The 21,229-nt window shown below is 43.1% G+C and overlaps 1 protein-coding gene and 1 long non-coding RNA gene across 3 annotated transcripts in view; one reads left to right on the forward strand and one right to left on the reverse strand.

Annotated features, from left to right (window-relative positions):
* Positions 1-21,229, forward strand: part of LOC111263499 (uncharacterized) — a 58,579-nt gene that overhangs the window by 20,578 nt on the left and 16,772 nt on the right. The gene's annotated exons all lie outside the window — the stretch shown is intronic.
* LOC111263484 (uncharacterized) lies at positions 753-10,083 on the reverse strand. Of its 2 annotated transcripts, XR_002682259.2 has the most exons (4): positions 9,854-10,083; positions 5,979-6,133; positions 5,455-5,724; positions 753-1,732 (listed from the first exon to the last, which is right to left on the reverse strand). It is a non-coding gene; the product is annotated as an uncharacterized LOC111263484 (long non-coding RNA). The 2 variants fall into 2 exon arrangements; XR_015312327.1 differs by having other exon boundaries at positions 753-5,724.

Here is a 21,229-nt window from a genome sequence, read left to right on the forward strand (position 1 = left end):
CATCTCTCTATATACCTCGGGAACTACGTCGGCAAACACCCTAGTTATGATTTGAAGTAAACTGTGAATTGCTGTTTAGCTTGTTGAACACTCGTTCAAATGCAGAGTCCATGTTGGTGAAGCCCATCAAGTCTTAGCGGGCAGAGAGTCCCACCGGGAGCAACGTGTTGTGATCTAGAGTAGTTTAGAGGTGCTATTGCTTTTTCCATATCCTCAGTAGCCACTTAATGCCCGGCTATCCAACAAAAAGCAATTCCACTGCACAATATGAATTAATTTGTGTGTCCGTAGAAAAAAACTTAAGAGTTTTGTGCTATGTTTTGATGCAAAAAGGCGTCGTGGACGCATTATCGCACGCTGTGGTTGTGTAAGAAAAGCTTGTTTAGGAAATGCCCGCGGAGCATAAATAACTTAGTAGGGCAGTAACTGGATCAACATAATGTGCCAACGATGATGGAGGTTCCAATGGTTCTGTTGTCTGCGAGACAATTACATATTTGCTGAAGGTGTACAGGTTTTTCGCACTGATCTTTTATTTCTATTGCTGGCAGACATAGCGGTTTGCGCTACCTAGACTAGACATCAACACGGTCCGTTGGTACCTTCCAGTCACCGACTGGCAGATTAAAGTTGCGATGAAGACCGCCATCGCTTCTATTCTACACGGTCTGTCCAGAGGCTCGCTGAAATGTTCCATGCGATAGGCTACATTAACGGTTCAGCCGATAAATGAGAAATAAGGACATATTAGCTTAATTTGCTTGATTGTGCCAAGAACAAAATGTTTATTAAAACAATTGTTGTCTTTATAAGTGAGCGTTAAGGAAGACGCATTTCGTTTTGGCGTGCGTGATATTGAAAATCCCGTTCTAGTAGTCCACCTATTTGTGCACTGAAGGTTTAATGCGTAAGATGAAAAAGCTTCAACTGTCCCCATTTTGAATCTACAGTTTTTAAAGCTACTATAAGTGTGCCGTTTGTCTTCGAATCATCAGATCGGGATCATCGAATACGTCGTCATAATCTTCACCTGTTGAACGACGCATACAGTTTAAATCAAGTAGAAATTTTGCGCAGTTCGAGTTGATCGCATGGCCTTTGTCAATACGTTCGCGATTATGATTTTATCAAGTCTGCTAAAACCCAGAACCTCTTAATATCACTAGAAACGTTGGCAGGAATGGGGCGAGAGTAGCAGTAATAAGCCCAAATGCAAAAGTTGCGGTATCGAAATGGTTGACACATTTTCAGTAGACCGCGTATCGTTTGCCACTTGCCATTGTGATCGTTGGTAACACGCGACATAATAAGAGTTCCACTTAAGCGTCTGTTCTGCCTTATTCATAGCTGCTGTTTTTGGTGCTGAACGATCAACGTTGGCGGAACGTTGATCGTTCAGCACCAAATCAGCAAGAACGGTCACGTCACGGATCTCGTCTGTTATAAACGAGCAAACGTTCTTCAATTTGAGCACTTTCGAAATGCCCTTATCTCTTCAATTACGATAATATACGTTGACTGTAATTAGTCAATCAGATTAATCGTACTGCCATACTTATTTTTGGTAATTGGATCGGTCGACGGTGGGCTGCAACTGTTGCATTTGGAAGCTGATAGCTCATTCGTCATATCTTCACTTCGAAGACTTGTATTCGAAATGTCTAGTCTTCAGAAGAAAGTACGTAAGTTTCTGGATTCACGGATCGATTACTACAGTTTGCACAGGTCTTTCCTGGAAACGATCAGTAAACGGAAGATCATAAAGTTGATAAGGCTTTGGATTGTTTTCATTGGTTAGGCAGTGTCGTCAGACAAACACATTCTATCTAGTTTGAATTAATAGCATCCTCATGTTGCATATAATTAAGATATAGTAATAAAAAAAGGTACATCTTGTGATCAATTTATTACAATTCGATGTTTTTAACTAAAGATTTAATATAAAGTTGAAATTTTCGAGTTGCATATTGGTAAACTTTTAGCAGTATACGGGTACTTCTACCATACTCTATGCGCATCAAATAGGTCTCATTTATTTAGATGGTAGAAGTTTAAAAAAGTCCGATTAACGGCCAGTACTAAAGGATAGCCCTGATAATTGGGGCCAGCCAAAGCATGTGAATACTTGCCAATAGGACATCATCGGCGGCAAATGAAGCAAGTTTATTTAGGTACTCACGGCGTGGTGGAAGAAATGACAAGAGAGATAGATTAATATACTTTGAATAAGATTCAGCTCTCAATGCGCATTTGACCGTGTTGGGCTTAAAGAACATGCATGGGTTCAAGTGTTGGAGAGACGAGTGGTCTTTTTGCTTGAGGTGATTTCTCGTAGCATTACAGAGATACCAATTTGTATTTATAACATCATAAATTCGCTGAGAACAGCAGCGAAGTACCTCGTATCACCACTATGAGAAATCCTGAGAGTGTCGATCCCGAGAACGCTAGAAGAAACGATACATCAACAGGGAATGGGTAATCCTTGATTACTTACGGCTACAGCTGTACGCATTGATCGAGTAACGATACCATACCCAAACTCTGATCTTTTCTCTATTTCATTCTGTGTTGTTGACTAAAGATAACTCAACAAAGATTTGGGAAGGCCAAAAATTCCCCTCAGAAAATATAACGGTACTTTTTACCACCAACTTTTTAAAACATCAGCTATAATACGATATTTTACGCCCCGCTGGCAATTTTTTTTTTGCCGAGTTTATAAGGTGAAAAAATTATCCAGGAATCTCCTTGTTCGATGTGGGTCTGTTTGTGTTGTATTGCGATAAATATTTGTCAAGGTTGAATAAATCTGCTACTTCGTTACACTTAGCCTCATTCAGCGTAACGATTTGTGACGACTGCTTTGTTTTTAGTGCATTAAAGTGATTCTGTATACAATCACTCAATTTTTTTCAAATTGAGGGGGCCGGAACACTTCTACTTTACTCGCTCGCTTCCTCGGTCTTTTCGTGTCGTTGCTCAGCGTGACTCGTCATCTTCTGTCTTTTCCTTCCTGAACTTGTATGGAGTTTTTACCTAGATATAATAGCCTGCTAATGGCGCTCTTACTGCTGCTTCTGCAAGTCTTCAAGGACTGCAAGCCCGATTGAAGTCCCACGAGCACCTAGCTCGGCAGACTTCAGCACGTTTTACATAGCTACGCTTTCGACTTAAAGCTTTGAAAATGTCATCTTGTTATTACCTTTCCTCACAAAGTTTATGGCGTCCCACGCTTGAAAACCAGAGGAAGTAGCCCGAAACCGGAACAACCAAGTGCGGGCAAACGGAAGCATTCAAACCGGGAGCCGAACAGAATCGGCCCTCCGCCACCCCTACTTAGATCCAAGATTACGCCATTTTGCTGCAAGTGTTGATCGTTGACCGCCCGCCCGCCCGCTCGCTCTTGTCCTGTTGTCATCTAACCCGTCTATGGATGAAAACTATGCGGTCCTCAGCTTATTCCTTTCCTCTTGATGTTTCTTTTTTCTGGCAGCGTCCTCTACTGGTCTTCTTGCGAAAACGGGTGAAAGCTTATAGGTTTAGGATTTAGGTCACACCTCTTCAGGCACGTTGCTCGTCGCCCAGAACCAATACGTTATAGTACATCACGCCCTGCTAATTAATACGCTAGCCACAGGGCATTCACCACAAAATTCATACCGATATTAAATAGCAACAATCGATAAAAGCAGTCCTGCGGTGGGATAGCAACAGCAACGTCTACAATAATATTCTTCGTTGTCGCTGGCAACAGCGTCCAAAGCAGTAGTTAATATTCATCTGTTCGTAGCAGAACCCTTCATTGTCAGGCCCGCGAAAGGCGACATGGCTGATGTGTGCGCCTCTCCTTGAAGCCGTTGTCCTATGCGTCTTTGTCGTACAGCAAAGCACTTCTACTATAGCGTAGTGCATGCAAATGCGTACCGCCGTTCCGAAAAGGATACTTTGAGAGGCGGCAGTGATGGCGGATAAGAACGGTGGTGGGTGGGCCCTGCTCACCCACCAAGTAACGACGACTGTCGTTCCTGGCGCTGTAAAAGTACTTCCTGAGCTCGGCAGCAGCGACCTTTCTAAGTGCTGCAAAGATAATTATTGCGAATATTATTCATAAGCAAATTACTAAGTATACTTAATTCCATACTGTCCACACGGCCTAAGTACGTTGCCACGACTTGTAAAGAGAAAGGCTGCTGGCGAACAAAAAAGAAGCTCAGGGGCTATTTCGGCTACGCAGACATGAGTCGCCAAATTCAGATACAGGACAGACTTGTCTGTGCTACGAGGGGACAGAGAAGTGGAGACTTCGTGCAGATATAACGTGGAGTCTCTATGAATGCGCGTATTTATTTGCGGCTAAACCTCTGCGAGGATGTGGGTACGGGACCCCACAAAAAGCTTCAAAGCGTGCAAATAATCATTGAAATGAAAACGAGCCTAAGGAAGTTCGTGAGAATGTTTCTCCCGTCGTTTACTGCTGCTGGCGATATTACGCCTGTTGTCGGGATTCTATATATATTAAACAGTCCCGTAGCCTTACGAGAAGAGGGTGCAATGGGTGGTAACGGAGGTATCTTTTAAGTAGATCAACGGCGAAGACCTAACGATAATTATTTTTACTATGTGATTATTATTATTACTGTATCTAACAAATGGAGGTGAAGACGTGAGTCGGGCCAAAGTAATAGCTTGTTTCTGTTTGCGTTGCCTTCGAACTACGAAGGAGAGGGTGGTAGTTGATCCTAACTTTGTGACTAATTCGTACCTTAATTGATAATACATATTCTTTGCAGGGCTTTAGTACTACTGAAACCACTAGCTGTTGTCACGCTATTAATCGGGGGTATTCTGTAGATATTTAATTATCAAATGTTGAGACGTGACGGTCATGTCTAACGACCACCCACCACAAGCCATAAATGCAGTAGGATAACAAGTTTTTCTCCTATCCTTTAGCTGGCCAGGATTACAATAGAAATACGAACTAGAAACAAAACGAAAACGGTCCATTGAATATTAATTAAATGCAGATGAATGCCTGATTCGGTAGCGTTTACTCCGCGCTGACCCGGCTAGCTAGCAAGAGCGATCCTACGAGACCTGAAACAACAGACCCTTCCTTACCTGTTATTTGTGTTGTCACAAGCATATAGGTTTGAACTTAGGTACCATTATGTTCGCAACGAAACATTCGATTTTAAAACGCCACCGAGAACTCCCTATCCGATAATATCGGATTTAACTTGAATAGTAAGTAGTAATTAAGTATGATCGTATTAAGAAACTGACAACTTCATGACCGAAGTAGTTTCCATTGAAGTCGAGAATTGAAATACATAAATTCTAATTAGTATATGTCACCTTCTACCTAATATGAATATGTCCGTATGCAATTGACCGTATCTCTGCTAGTCAGTTAATTTTTTTATGCATCCGTCATCATTTTCATTGCACCTGCTACTCCTTCCAGTGAGAGTCTGTGCACTGTGACATTCCAGTTTTTTTTTGCTTATCTGTTGCTCGTCGCCACTAAGAGATCCAAGTGATGATTCGAAACTGGCGCCTGACTTTTTTTATATTTATTTTTCCACCTCCTGCTTTGTGCTTGTAGAACGCTTTATCACCCACTACCCGTTACTCGTCGTACACCGACACGTATGGCGTTGACACAGCGGTAGAAAGTGGGTATTTCTCACCGTAGTTTACGTACGCACGTACTTTCAACTGCAAGGCATATCAACGAACAGAATTCATTAACGAGCTGTTTCCATGCATACGTACGCGGGATCACTGACCAGAGGGAACATAGGCTTCTCGTGTAGACACACCGCCCATACGGAATATTTAGTACTTTCTATTTGATCATGTCTATCTTGCCTCGCTCCAGAATATCTAATTAGTGCTGGACGTAGCAGCGGTTGTTTTCACTAAGCGTAGTAATAGTCAAAGTATTTATGACCTGATTTATGTCAACTTACCGCCACACATCGGTTCGCCTGCCTCAGCGACGTGACTATACAACAATAACGTGCACGTACACACACGCATACACATGCGTATATACCGGGTAGTGTGTTCGAATCCGGGCAGATATTGGCGGGTTGTTTGTCGTATTCGGCATGTGCTGCTTCGACTACAGGAAAAAAGCCAATCCTTTCTAGATAAAAACAATAAGCTCGACACTGTTATTAGCAACTTTATTATTATTACCGACAACGACTATTATTTTCACATTTTTCTATACGAACCTCTACCAAGATTAAAAATTCAGTCGTCCACTGTCGATTTCCATTTTTTCATTTTACAAAACCCTGTTTACTTATATTTTTATCCAAATTGTACTTCTAGCAATGTAAAATCAACAAACGAAAAGGTTGCTTTAGAAATGTAGTTACAATTGTCCTAAGAAACTCAAGTGGGCGGACAAGTTCGTTGATAGGGGCACTGATGACCTGAAAATCAGATCTACACTCAGATTGCTTGAGATCGCGCGTCGTAATTGAATTAATACTATGATCGGGCGGAGGGTATTTGAGCAGTTTAAAGATTCATGAATTTATTGGCTTCCTCTTTTTTCAGTTTTCTCTATTTGGGACAAAGCAATGATATTTCAATTTTTGGCCTTACTTTGATTCATGTACAATATCAGCCGATTCTAGTTCATAACTGCAGTTGCAGTAATGCTGTTAGTAGTATATATCATAGAAAAATATTTAACATGTTAAAGAGTAAGCTTAAGTACATATATCTTGTGTTGATTTAGGCGCTAGAGCTTTTTGAAAAATATGGTTACGAAAAAGCGTACACTCTTGCCGTTCACGCATTTTTTCTACCGTTTGCGCATTTCTACCCCTTGCGTTTTGCAGCTACCTGTCGCTCGCACCTAGTTCAGCCGTTCTGATTGTACCGTACTGTATATAAGGCATAATGTAATACATCTCGTCCTGCAAAGGCTACTGTGGTTGCTGACATCGACAGACAAGGAATGATACTTTGATAAGTGGACCAATTTCTCCTGCCTCCAGCAACTGCGGCGACTTTCTTCGCCGTTTGGCACAAGCCTGCTTTATATAAATGCAGCTCGTTCATTCGACGTTACCCTCCATCTGCGCTTCATGTCGTTCAGGGGCGTCATTCTCATACAGTACTACTACTGCTATTACCCCCCACTAACACGTCCAGCAACCCTACAATTGTCAATCAACTGCCGAGACCGTTACCAGTATTATAGGTAAGTTCCCAGGTTGTGTTTGAAGCCCTGGTGGAAACGGGTTTTCTAGCACAGATAAACACAGGGGAAACTGAAGAACAGGCCTCGCATCGTCTGTCTGCTGGAACGGACGTGTCGATGCCATTGGTTGGGGAAACGCCACCGGTAAGCCCTGGTCAAGACGTACATAGACTTCCTTTGGGCAGGGTAAGATATAATCGGGGGTATTCACCTCTCTGCTGCTGCTGCTGTTATGTTTTATTATGTATGCAGTGCCGCCAAGCGACGCTGGTAGCACCAGCGGTAGCATGACAAAGAAGTGGAACGTGCTGAAGAGGGGTAGGGCCGGCCTTCAGTAGAAAATGCTCCGGACAATGATCATATTCCTCATCAGCATCGAAACAAGGACGATGGAAAAACGAATAGTCGTTCAGGCATTTGCTACGAGATAAAATCTGCTAGTGCCGCCGCCGCTGCTGCTTACAGAGAACAGGCGTATAAGATTGCTATGCAGTTTCATTCACTGCTACTACTACAACTACGATAACTATTATTATGACTACTAGTGCTCCGTCGAGAGGGTAACGGCGTGAGCCTTTCGGAAGGGAGACAGGTGCTTTGAACGAGCGCGTTAGAAACAGATTTAGAGTAGAGAAAACCATCGCGTTCAGCCACGCTCTTCTTTCCCGCCGCCCTGTCCTCATGTTTCCCTATTTTTTCAATATGAGTTAATAAAGAAAGAAGAAGAAGCGGGAGAGTCATTATCACAGCCAGCGTACGAAAGCATCGCGGCGGTTCAGCGCGTTACCTGAAAAGCTGCGTCTCCAAGAGAGTCTCGTCTTGGGTCTATCATATTTACTTGTAGTTATTTATATTTTACAAAATATCGGGTCGGAGAACAAACACAGGATGCGAGTTGGAAAAAACACAATTTATTGTTGGCTGTATAAGAGGGATAAAGCACTTGATTACGTGTAAAACGCCTTCATTGTCGTTTTTATAGTAGCGTACCAAAGCACCTTTTACATAAAAAGCATAGATCATCATCTTAAACTTTTCAAGTTTTCTTTTTTATGTTGAGTGTATAGGCGTGTTCCATTTGGGGCAGCCACCAAATGATAATGGCACTAAAGTCTATGAACACGAGGCGGATTTGTCTGCTACAGACTAACTCGGTCTGCAAGCTCTTTCGTACAAACACTTAACAACAACACAACAAACATTTATTGGTACTACGATACGAGAAACGAATACCTAAACAGTGATTTCGAGTAATTCTGTAGAAGCACGTACAGCCTTCATTTTCGGCATACTGCCGTATCAGTCAAACGCCAAATCTCAGCGTTTGATGATTATGCTTATCAAGCGCGCCTGAATTCTCCGTCTCAGAACTGTTTCATGTCGCATTTAGTTCTAGCGACCCATATGGGCATTGACCCATACGGATTAAGTCTTTTATTTTAGAAAAAAAATCTATGATGAAACATTTTCGGCTAATACTTTAAAAGTTAATTGTTCATCATGTATCCGAAGTACTCATCCTAACCAACCTCTATGATGCTTGTATGAGGCTTTACCAAACCCAGATAAATTCTAGAAAAAAAATTTGAGCAGTAAAAATGTGTTTATTTTCTGTAAAAATTTTTTGATTCATTCATCCCATACTGTACTTATGCTAATGCCATCGTTGCATTTAGTCCGAGTTGTCGTTTCTATACGACTACTTAATTTGTAAAAATTAATGTAGTAATGGACATCACTTGAAGACGATTTGTTGCACTTCCCAGGACAAAACGATAATTTAGAGCTGGATCTAACGTAAAGCCAGACGAAGCAATCGATACTGAGACTCAATTAAAACGAATTTCAATCTATTACAATATTATATATAAAACAGAGCTACAAAAACGTTTTACGAATTTTAAATACTGATCCTAATAGCATTCTGCGACTATATTACCCGGTTAGGTTACTCTAATATTATAGGTTCGTTTGAAGGGTACCGGGCGTCACCGGAGCCTCACACAGTTATGCTGGGAGAGCCCCACGTAAAACAGAAGATGCAGAAGATTTTTTGCAGCCGAGATAATCGTTACGTCAATCGCTCTTTTTTTTTTTTAGGAATTTTAGGACCTCTGACGGCGGATCCCCTAACGTAACAAAACCTTTTAACCCAGTATGGGGAACAGGTTTAAAAAGTTTTTTCCAAGCGTTGAACTTGCATTTACATAGAATGAACATACTGAACTTCGCATCACTCTAGCATGAATTTGGTAAAAGGGTAACGTATAAATAACAGTTATTAACTAAGTAGTGTTATAGACCGTAATAGCACCGTAGAGCAGACCGTTGATGCTAACTGCACCAAAATAAAGATTTCCGGTTTTACGTTCGGCCCTACTGCCGCTAAGGATGATCTCATGCGCGAGCTTAAGACAAACACGTAACCACTGCATCATCACGAGGAAGTTGCGTTGCTGATAGCAGTCTACGTGCTATTATAACGGGACCAAACGGAAACCGAAACAGCCTACTGTAATTATTACCAACCCTGTTATATGAGCACATTGAATTCTATGGCAACTTCTGCGGGGTAAAGGGGTGGTTTCAACGGGGAGCGCAATAAGCGGATCATTGTCGTACCAGTGTCGTGGGTGTCGTCGCCTTTCATCGTTAGGCAACCGTTTGTGCGACGATACCTTGTCCGAAATTCGTCTCTCCGTTTCACAGGGCCAACGGGCTATAGAAGGCTGGCTTACTTAATGTTTCTCATAGCTTTTGTTTGTAGAAAGCACCAATCTTAACGGGGCAGAAGCAGGTTCGCCTGCTCTGCAGCGAATAAAACAGCCATCCGAACACAAACAAGCACCAGCCGATGGAACTCACCACGGTTTCCTACGCTTGCCAACTTTCCAAACGTTGGCAGCTCTAGGAAATAAGCAACGCAGTCGCAGGGGTAATGTAAAGGCCTAGCAATGGTTCTGGTGGTAGAGGTTAGCTAGTTTGCGCAGCACTATCGAGCTGCTAACAGCGGCGGTACGACGATTGCCTGCTCGAACGGCTGGCAGAGAAGACACACAAGAGTTAGCTTGCTGGTCGGGTAATTGAGTGAAGTCAGGTGAGTGAAATAGCCTGAAGCAGGCTCCCTTTGCCAAACCCATAATAATCGATTTAGTATAAAAATAAATGGGCTGCAAGTAACAGCCTTCCACTAAGGAGCGGCAATCTCCGAGTGTCGATACCATTGTTAATGTTTGTTGGTCATACTTAATTATGATGTTGTTTCAGAAAGACAGCCATACTGGGTCTGTATTCACAAACCGTGTTTGTTCAGTCACTGAAAAAGAGCACTGAATTGTCACAAACAATTCCGAAACAAATACGGTGTGTAAAGTAAGTAATTATGATGTGGGGCCTTCTTATATAGAAGCAAAAGGGGAAATGTGTACGCTGATAAACATTCACTATACACAGATGCATTACGCTATGTCTTCGTTATTATCATTAGCCTTTAGATGCTCCACTTGTATTTAGTTCTCAAGTACGCAAGCATTAGGTAAATCAACCCGGAAGGCCCAATAGTCTCAGCGCCTTAAGATTTCAAGATGTGAACACAACATGGTGGGATATTTCGACGATCGCTTCAGAAGCGTTCCTTGAGAGAAACCATCGCCTCGTTTTCCGTTCGGACGCCTTCCACATATGACGCTATCCGACGCAAAACGAACTGACGCTTTGCCGTAAGCAAGTTTGCCAACAATAACACAGTCGTTCTATTCTAGCCGCGGTCGGCCGTTGTCTAGCCGCCCTGAGGTGGGTCGAAATGCCATAAAGTCGTATGGGACTTCCGGAGTTGTATTAAAGCATTAGACGAAACCGTTAACAGCGACAATGGCGAGAAAGGGATAACGCAGTGGTGAGGTGATCATGGAGGCTGGGGGCCAGCAAATGAATGTTTACTGTGTCGAAGCATTTAGCGCCACTCAGCTAACGAACTACCGAGACAAACGCTATTTAGCTCGGGATCTATGAGCGCTTGTTACTCGAGGACGACAAAATGTGAAGCAGATCGTTAGTAGTTAAGTCAGCCGAGCCCCTCCCGATAACCGTTTCTCCCGTGTAGAAGATGCTGCTCATGTTGATGGGTGGCGCTGTTGCTGCTGGTAGTAGAGAAAAACGGAGTAGTGATCATTGCAACATTAACAACACTTGCCAGCTAGCATAGGCAAGCGACAAGCAACGATCGCTTGAATCGAGTTAGTCTATCACGATGTGATCTAAAAGCCGCCCTTTGATGTGTGATGGCGCTCGGTACACCAACGGTACTAGACGGTAAGATAGGCTCCTTTCTCGTTCATGACGAGTAGGTTCGCAGAGGTGCAAGAGAAGAAGAAGAAGAAGAGAAAGAGGGCTTGGGAACTGTATGTTGGATGTATGCAATATAAGCGACGTGCTATAAACGGTATAAGGACGGACGTTCATAAGGCAAGTTTGACGGGATGCACTGTAAACGATTGTGAAGAAGCTACGCGACAATAAAGCACGCCTCATTACGCGTCTGCATGGCCCTAAGCCTAGCGCATAGCCCGTGACGGACTACATACATTGTCACAGCGCCGTGTAAAGAGCGTGCAACCCCCCAAGTCAACTGCGACTATCCTGTTGCACGGCTGACTCCAGTTATTGACCCCCGTCTTGGATTCTTACCCTTTTGCTCTACTTGCGTTTTGAGGGGTTATAAGCAAAGTTGAAAACTGAGCTCGCCACTCTGACATTGTACTAGTATCAGCCAACTAAATATCCGCAAAGGCCATACAGCCTATTCCTAGATCGTAAAACAATAGGCACTGTTCAGAGGCTCTTCTAACCTCCACTTAACCGTATCGCTATACTATCTTTTTCTGGCATATGCAAAACAAGCAATAGCCGCAATGGTAGTAGCAAACGGATGGGTTGGCATTTATGAGGAAATACGTCTCTGTTAGAGCTTTGGGAAACGTGTTTGCCTGCTTACGTTAGGGACACGTGTTCTTAGGTTTGAATCCGGGCAAGGACACAATTTGTTTTGTGTTGGGAACCAGCCGTCTGATGAAATACCCAGTGAGGATGCCTGATGTGAGACCTCAAACGTTCAACAAGGTTAGCTTAATCTCCCTTCGACGATCGTGCTAATGACAAAAATGACGTGTAATTCGACAAAACCACTGCCGGCTGACTTCACCTTCATTGTAATGATAGTGGCTACGAAGAGATGATCGTGTAGGGGGCGTTGCCATTGAGGGTAATGGCATGTTGGTAATACATCTCGCTACTGCTGGTGCAATTACTCTTGCATGTGTCTTCTATTCTAAACCGAGCCCCACTCTGCACTGCATCTGTCGTCAATGGCATGGCACTGAGTCTCCCACTGACCGCAGAAGAAGTCGTAATCGCCCCTGCTGCTGCGGGAGCGGCGATATGAGACAACTATATCGCTACGTTTCCTCTCTTGGTGGCAGTTCACCATTCGTTCGATAGATGCGGTTACATCTGCACGGGCATATCTTAGCCCGCTGATGTTGGAAGTGTTGTCAGCCATTTTTTGCTAATTTTCTTGCTTTGCCCTGAGCAAGCAGAACTATTACGAGACCTGAAAACGTGCGTACTTGTAGGTTATGCAGAATTCGGTCGTGCATCGAACTGCCAGGGTTAGCGGCACCAGCAGCAAATAAAAAAATCCTTATTACTGTAAAGTTAGTACCCAATATGTTCTGTAATGGTAGCAATACTGAAACAGAGAGTCTCATTACTCTATAGACTTGGACTATCAAGTCAGAAGTTCCTATGTTCTGATATAGGTGGTAGCTTTTCGATGGTGAATGAATGAAAATGTTAATTAGTTAAACATTCAATTTACGTTTTCTGTATTATTACTAGCTATGTACGAAGTTATAGACTATTTCAGTAGTACAGGCGCTCGTGTTAACTACGAATGCTACTGCCAAGGCAAATGTATCGTGTAGTCGTAGTAAAACGTAAAGTTTTCAAGAAAATTGAGCTGATTGACAAAACGTTAGACGTGTACCTTGCATCGAACTACTCTTTTTATTATAAAGGACTGAAAATATTCGCATTTGGATTGGAGTGCATCAGAAATTTATGAAGAACACATCTGAGTGTGTCTAGCATCGGTCACTGCGGTGACGCTCCTAAAGGGAAATTAATTTTATAGTACAGGAACAAACAACTATTGCTTCTTGTGCATCTGGCAAGAAGTCATACGTTTGAATAATTTAAAACTGTGTAAAAAAAATCGTTCTATTACCAAGTACCGGGTACTGTCAAAACTTTCACACAGCAGCACTATTATGAAAACAATTTCTCGCTCACGCCGGTTGTCTGCTTAAAGGCAGTAGGTTGTCAGCGTACGTACGGCTGTATCTACGCACTGTAACATTCTGTCTCCTGACGAATCCGAACTAAAGAGGGAGAGGAGGTCAGGGCGCGCCGAGCCGCAACCGACCTGAGCAGGCTGGACGTGTCCGGCCAACATGCATGGGAGGGCTTCGGCGTTAGCTTGCTGCGGTACGGCTAGCCTCTTGGTAAATATCCACCTAGCAGGAACGAACGCAGGTGGCCAACTCAGCAGCCCGACTGGCCGGCCGTCAACAGCAACTGTCACTACCCTTACTCGGTTAATTGGGCTGAAGCGTTTTGCCATGGATAGAAACAGGCGGTATTACATACGTTTCATAGGTTGACGCGATAAACGTACAAGCAAACACAAGGCGACTGTCACTCGTCGGCGTTTACTCGCCTCGAGTACACTTTCCACGTCCTAACGCTGGTAAGCCTGTTAACGGCGACGTATGACGCTTTCCATTATTCGCTGACCACAGCAAACCCGCAGAGTCGACTGTCCACAGGTTGTACGTCCGTCGTTCGCTCGGCGGTCAGCGAGTTGGTCAGGCAACGGTGACAGCAAATGCAGACGAGCGGGCGAGCAACAAAAAGCGTTTGCCCTCTGCTCTTAGTCCGCCCGGCTGCCGAAAGAGACGGCAAGGCCATCCAGCCAGCTTTCTTGTGCCGGTGGCCACAACGCCAGCACCAGTCGCGGATCTTAACGAAAGCGGCCAACGACCAAGGCAATAGCGAGAGGTGAGCAAGAGCCGAAAGCTGTTAGAAGACACAGTCAGCAGCAGCAGCAGCAGTAGTAGTAGTAGCAGCAATGGATGTGGGCAGCAGCAGTACGGAAGCTGAGTCGTCTAGTGGAAAAGCACGACAGGGAATGAAGAAGCTTAGCTACCGCCAGCTTAAAACGAAGTCCATTGCTCCCTCCGTCGACAGACAACAGTGCCGGTTGTCTTACCCAAGGTCTATCGTGAAGAGGTACAAGCAAAGGAAGGCTCACCAGTTCTCGCTAGCAGTTCGCACCTTTTTGGCCCAAGCAGCATCTCAGTCGATCTGCTCTACTACTTCGTTCCCTTTACCTGACCCCCCCCCCCCCGAATGCCATAGCCGCAACAGCCCTTCGGTCATCTACTCTGTTGAGCTAGAACGACAACTTTTCGAACCTCAGTCCGTTAATTCATCCTGATGTAACTTTATGGCTATCATCAGATGGCGCGGACTTCTTTGTTTTGACTGCGAACACTCCTGTAGAATCCGGCGAAAATTTCTCCTAGCTACTAAAGCCGGTCTGGTCAGGCTTGCCGTTAGTTGGTAAGCTTCCTAAGCAAACCCCTTCTATCTCCACTTTCTTCCGCAATGCTGGGCAGCACTGTAAATGTCCTTCGTGGTAATCTCGAACCCCTCTTGGAACTCGCCGTCCGCCTGCGACTGATTGCTGCCCCTGCAAGTATCTACAGTGGCCACTAGCAAGATCACTGCTCCTTCACTGCTCTAGCCCCATCTCACAGTTATCGTACACGCTATGCAGCCCAAACCAGTGGAAGCTACCGTCTAATGGATGATTGGACGTTGGTCTAAAGGAAAGGGTGAAGTCGTAGGAAGATAATGGAGGCTTGCTTCTTAGCTGGAGGCGTCCGAGAGAATAGACGGGCTAGGATGTCCGATAGCAGCGCCATCTGTGCCAAATCGAGTCGTTATAGAGATACGACGGCGAGCGGTACCTCTGATTCTGGCTAGCCACCAAGCCCTCGAGCCTGGCGGCGTTGATGGTGATGGTAGTAGCCAATTCACCGTTGCAAGAGTGAGACTGAAGAAGCTAGGGGACGTTCAAGTCTTTTCCGCTCTTCGTCTCTCGCAAAGCGCGCCCCTTGCTAAATCCCCACGGGATTCTCCCGACCGTTTCCGCTAGTCTCCAACAATCTTTTCTCTGGCTTAGTCCTCTCCTATCTTTCCCCTATTCGCTGTATCGCTCTCATTTTTTTCGTAGTCTTTCTCCCACCTGCGACTTTTTCTGCGTCTACTCTTGGTGAAGTTGTCGACGAGCGCCGTCGCTGTCGCCTTCCTGTGGATGGCTCTGCTAATCCAAACACACGTTTGCTTTGGACGTCATTGCCGTAGATTTTGTCCTCGAGGCGTTGTAGATGCGGCCCTACTCTTCGCAGGTCTGTTGTTCGCCCATCAGGACGCTTTATTTCAGCTTAAGGGATTAAAGAGACGGAGAGGAGAAGAGTGAAAATATTGTACAATGCAAACGAACCACGAGCAAACTCATAATTCAGGCTGACCCAGACAGTACACGGTAGTTAGTAGTCCACGAAACAATTTCGCAGCGAAGGCAGTGGTTTTCAAGGATCGTTGAACTCTTGCCCGAGTGGATGTATATTGACATGTTAAGAACTACCAATGGCTCTAAATAAGTTGTACATACTTACTTTTAACGTAGCTGGTGAGGTCGCAGCTCAGAGCCGAGACTAGACATTCGCACACCGCTATTTGACGCTAACAACGAATTTTGTGGCAGGCTAACTGCTAATTTTCAGACGACTACAAGCTTAACCGTGAAGACAAACATTGTCCGAACGTAACTTTTATTCGCGCTAAAAGCACAATAAAATTACGATATTCAACTTTAGGGGAAAACATGTTAACGCAAGCCCAAGACATGTCAAACATTTCTGGGATCCACATACCAATAAAGCTGTAGTATTTCAAAGTCTTTCGTTTAGATCTTCATGTGGCTCAATAAACAAGCGACATTTTCGTTGCGTTAAGCAAATATGAATTAAAGCAATACAAAGTTCGCATATTTCTATCACAGATGGTCCATAGGATCTCGGGCAAAGATCGCCTCGATAGCGGTTGTTCATTGCACACACGAATTTGTACATCGTTCATCTCCCCTGTGCGGTCGCAGTTTATAGGTGGTTCCTTCCTGCGTGCACGTTGTGAAATATGTACCTCACGGCACGAAGGCCCCTCGAGCATACTTACCATACGAGCGCTGTATTAAATAACACTTGTATATATGTAAGCGTTTCAGTCGTAACCGTGTCGATATTATATAAAGATACGGTTGCGAAAAATTTATGCTGCAATACCCAGATTTGTGGCTTAACGAGAGGCTAAAGGACGCACCAAACAGAAACAGTACGAAAGCCAATGTTAGTTCAATAAATTTGTAATGTAACTTTTCTCGTTTAACACAGAAGCATTACGTGAGGTTAGACAGCGTTCCGCTCAAATTCTATGCAATGTACTAATTCATTATCTACGATTTTTTCTCATATTTCAACCAATTTATTGATGTTTATAGAAGTTTGGGCTCGGAAAGACCGCATTTATGACCCTCTTAATTGTACTGTTATGTACTGTTAGAAGTTTAGTCTGCCAGTTATTGGAAAAGTGGTAATCCGTCGGTGCTGGCTCTAAAGGACATGGTAGATGCAAGAAAACATCCCACCCAAATTTCTGCAAAGCGACTTTAACCACCCTTGCCATGGGTGGCCTGGCGTTGTCCTGAAGAAGGATAAGGTTGGCTTAAATATTGGGTCTTTTCTCTGAGACAGCCTCGATCAATCGACGCACTTGGACTGTACACAAGTTTTTTTTTAATAGTCTTGCTCTTCTCAAGCCTTTGTCAGCATGTACGAGGCCAATGGTTTTTTTTTGGAATGAAGATTTGGCCAGGTTCTTTTCCTTGCTTCATATCGACGTACTGCTGCTCATCGCTCGCAGCCGTTCTGCATAGAAGTCTGTCTTTTATGGTGGCACGTTACCTTAGCGCTGGGTTAGTTAGTTATCAAAAACTCGATCTGACCATGCGAGTTCCAGTCAGTTATGGAGTCCGCTGTTGTCTGAACTTAGCGCATGGCGAAATTAAGCAGAAATCAAAGACCTCTTTGTTATTAAGAGCATCCGCTTTTAGAGCCTGAGGCTGAGGTTGACTTACACTTACTGTAGAGTGAGGGCATAACGCGTTTATAGACGAGAGAGATGCAAAGCATTTGAATGCTCTATAAGGGTAAGCAAGTAGTGCGAAGGTAGAAGCCAATATCTATCTGAAAGAATAGAATCACTATTTGTACCCTAAATTATCGCTCTCGTATTATAAGCAATTATCTAGGTAGTGTAGTAATAACAAACAAAAGAAAAACAACTAACACACAATGCGACAATAGGTGCGATCAGGCTGCCGGACTAGATGACGAATCTATGCATTTGATCTATCTACGCATATCTTGAGTGCTTCCCACTTTTCGTCGCCACAGACTTTTAAAATCGTTTTACCACTGCACGCTATTGCGTCGGCCTTTTTTCTTCGTACACTTCTTTCGTTATTAATCTCTGTTCAAAGGCCATCAACGGAAAAACTTTGAGATTAATTTGATGCAAGTGGTTTTTCAATGTGTTTAACATTTCAGGGTCTATTCTAGCCAGTTTTTTTTTACGAAGGACACGACGATACCATTCGATTTGAAAAGAATACCTATGAGAGCATAGTTTAGTTTATGAGATCAAACATTTGTATATTATTTCGTTCACCAATTTGTTTATTAAAACCAAATTATCTGAATGTCATAAATGCAACCACACAAAACACTGTAGGCGATTCAATTTAAAAGAGCTGTTTGCAGCGCCACCGGATATGATGCTAGCCGTCACGTAGGCCTACGTGCGAACGCCTTGGGCGCCTTATTTTGCATCAAGGTAAACGTATCCAAGAATGGATTTCAGTCGTCATCAGCCCTTAATTATTGAAGGTTTTCTCGGGTCGTATTATATAAACCTTCAAAAAATAAAGCTAATAGAAGGCTTATTGAGACCCGAAAGATAAGGCCTTCAAAAAAAGCCCTTAACTTGGTTTGTCTTATATGTTCTATGTAGGCTTCAACTGCGCATGTTTTAGTACCTGTTCTAACAAAAAAGATAGATCGTCATGTACAGCTTATCAAAAACGTGACTGCTGTATATAAAATATTCATTAACAGTTCGGTGCGAACCGATTACGAACTTCGCTTAAGACAATATTAAATACAAAATTCGTTTTAGGAATAAAGGAATCAGTGTTCCAGTGCTCGTTTCAACGTTATTTAGCAGATCTGTGCGTGTTGAAAGCCTGAGGAATCTTTGGCGTTTACGAATGCTATATCAATGGGAATGTTGGAAATCTATCTACAATCATAGCGTGATAGGAACTAGCACCTACCAAAAGCTGACCCTTCCCATAAGAGCCTGCCGATGGGTCATTGCTTCGTTCTTCAGCGTAGAATTGATCTTTCAAAAAGCTTTCTCCTTCAAAATCTATAGGGGTTCTACTTTTTTTTTACACAAATAGTTGTTTATTTATTCACGGAAGATGTACTTGAACAAATGTTGCATCTTCGTCAAATTCGAGTATTTTTCTATTCTCCCTTATTACTACCATAGAGAAACAAGAGCATCCCTCTTTTTCTGTTTGATAGCAGATCTCTAAATGAAGAGTGGAGAGTTGCGCGTCTAATTAGCTGGGCATTATTCTGTTTTTTTTTTTGCTAGAAAATAAACTTTAGCAGAATTTGCATTAGCTGGCAGGCTATTAATATTTTTTGCATATGAAGCTGCTATATTATTGTCAAGTTATAGTTAAGCACAATACGTTCTACTTGATCAGTGTGGACATTACTAGTAATGGAAACATAACCCAAACCCAAACCCCAGCGATCGCAATTGTCTTCGACAACAGGAGACATCATAAATATTAATTAGCCGCACGATGCCAAGTAAAAGCGAACGTATCTCGCTCCCTATCCTACATTAAACTCCGGTCCTAGTAGCTTCTATTTTTCAACTGACCATACAATGGATCAATCAATCGAATTTTATTCTATATGCCAATATTAGAGAAAGTACACAGAATCGTCTAAAGCATATGAGCTATACCAATCTTATTAAATTTTTATAAAACTAGTGTGACAGATTTGCTAGACTAACAGCACGATAATGATGTATATTCTGAAACTAGTGATAACTGGCGGACGGGCTTAAAAAAACTTCGTATCCCGTCAAGAGTGTATTACAAAATTTACAGATTCAATTTAACTGGATCATGCTTTAAAATGTAGTATGAAATAATAATAATAATTCCGGGTTTATTATATCATTGCTATAAAGTTTAAGCTAGTTGACCATCATAACAAGAAGCAAACATTATTCAGTCACAGAATTTAGACACCGTATGAGTTTTTGTTAATTATGGGCTTGCTACATCCTGTTTATATGACATTTTTAGGGAAAAAGCACGGTATATACATTATTTCAAATCAAAATCTTCGTCATTATGCGCCTCGGTAGCCTTTACGAATTAGTTCACTCTAGAGACGTTTGAATGGGCTTTATTTTCTTCGAGAAAACTGAGCCTCGTATTCTGTCCATCTTGAAAACAGCGGACGTAAGCATAATTTGCTTGTTGACAAAAGCCACCCAGTTTCTGGACGAGCATCAAACCATAAACAATGCGCTTATTCAGATCTTCTTCCTTGTGAGAGGGAACACCTTCTCCAATCGACATAACGTTTCAGGAGGGTCGCTCTTCCCTTTTCTCTTACATCTGTTTTCGAATAGGCAATGGGCCTATATCGAAACCGTACGTTAGCGAGTTTCGGTAAGTTAAAAGTGACACGGACGGATGCTGTACGCACATTGTACGTCAGTCATTAAAGCTGAGCAAGCAAACAGGCAGAGCTTTCAAGTATCTTTAGGTGGCTCAATGTATTGCCCCCTTGAAGTTGCGCAGCAATTTAGTAGTTACGAAAGTCGTCTTCGTCGTAGGACACAATCCAAGGATGGCACAATCATGATCAGATCTCATCCGCAAATCTCGCCGCAGCTGCCCACCTCTCTCTTAATTAGACTGTTAAGCGTTGCCTTAGGCTGGATTCGAATGATGGGTAAACTTTGCAACGTGGAGAAGTAGCAAGGTGGGAGAAAAGTAAGTTTCGTTGGTAGGTTGGCCGGCTGACAATGGGTGTATTTTGCCAAGCGGAAGTCACCCCTTGAGTGGACGGTAATTAGCCGATGTGGAAGTATTAGGACGAATGTGCACATTCGTATTTGGAGAAACTCCAATGGAGCAAGGAACACGGGAAATTAAGGCGTCTCTATGAAGCAAGAAGGACAAAAGGGGGAGAGAGTGTAAAAAGGAAACAACGGAGCGGACTTTTCAATCGTAGAGAGATTCAGTGTTTCTCCATTATTGCATTAATATAATCGACATATACACTGCTAATGATCGGATATCTTCGTGGTAAAGATTTAGGATTTTAAGCTAAATGCCGCACCTTCACGGGGTGTAGTCCCACACTTACGAAACTTACTTTTATTTTGTTGATCATGGCAGTGCCTCGTCTGGCAGAAGCGAAGAGGAAGTAAGCGCAAAGCTTAAATCCCTTGCTTAACATTTCATTAAGATTAGGACACGCTAGGCCTGGTGTTGAAATTTATGTTTATCTAAAAAATCTAGGTAATTTTAAATAAGCCAGCTTGCTAATGGGTTGATAGCAATCGAAGTTATTTTGGATAACGCAATACGTTGCCCATTATAAATCGCGAAACCGTTAGGACAACTTACTTAAGCCGGTAAATTTATATATG

The sequence above is a fragment of the Varroa jacobsoni genome, unplaced genomic scaffold (assembly GCF_002532875.2).
Source record: "Varroa jacobsoni isolate VJ856 unplaced genomic scaffold, vjacob_1.0 scaffold_770, whole genome shotgun sequence".
Lineage (NCBI taxonomy): Eukaryota > Metazoa > Arthropoda > Arachnida > Mesostigmata > Varroidae > Varroa > Varroa jacobsoni.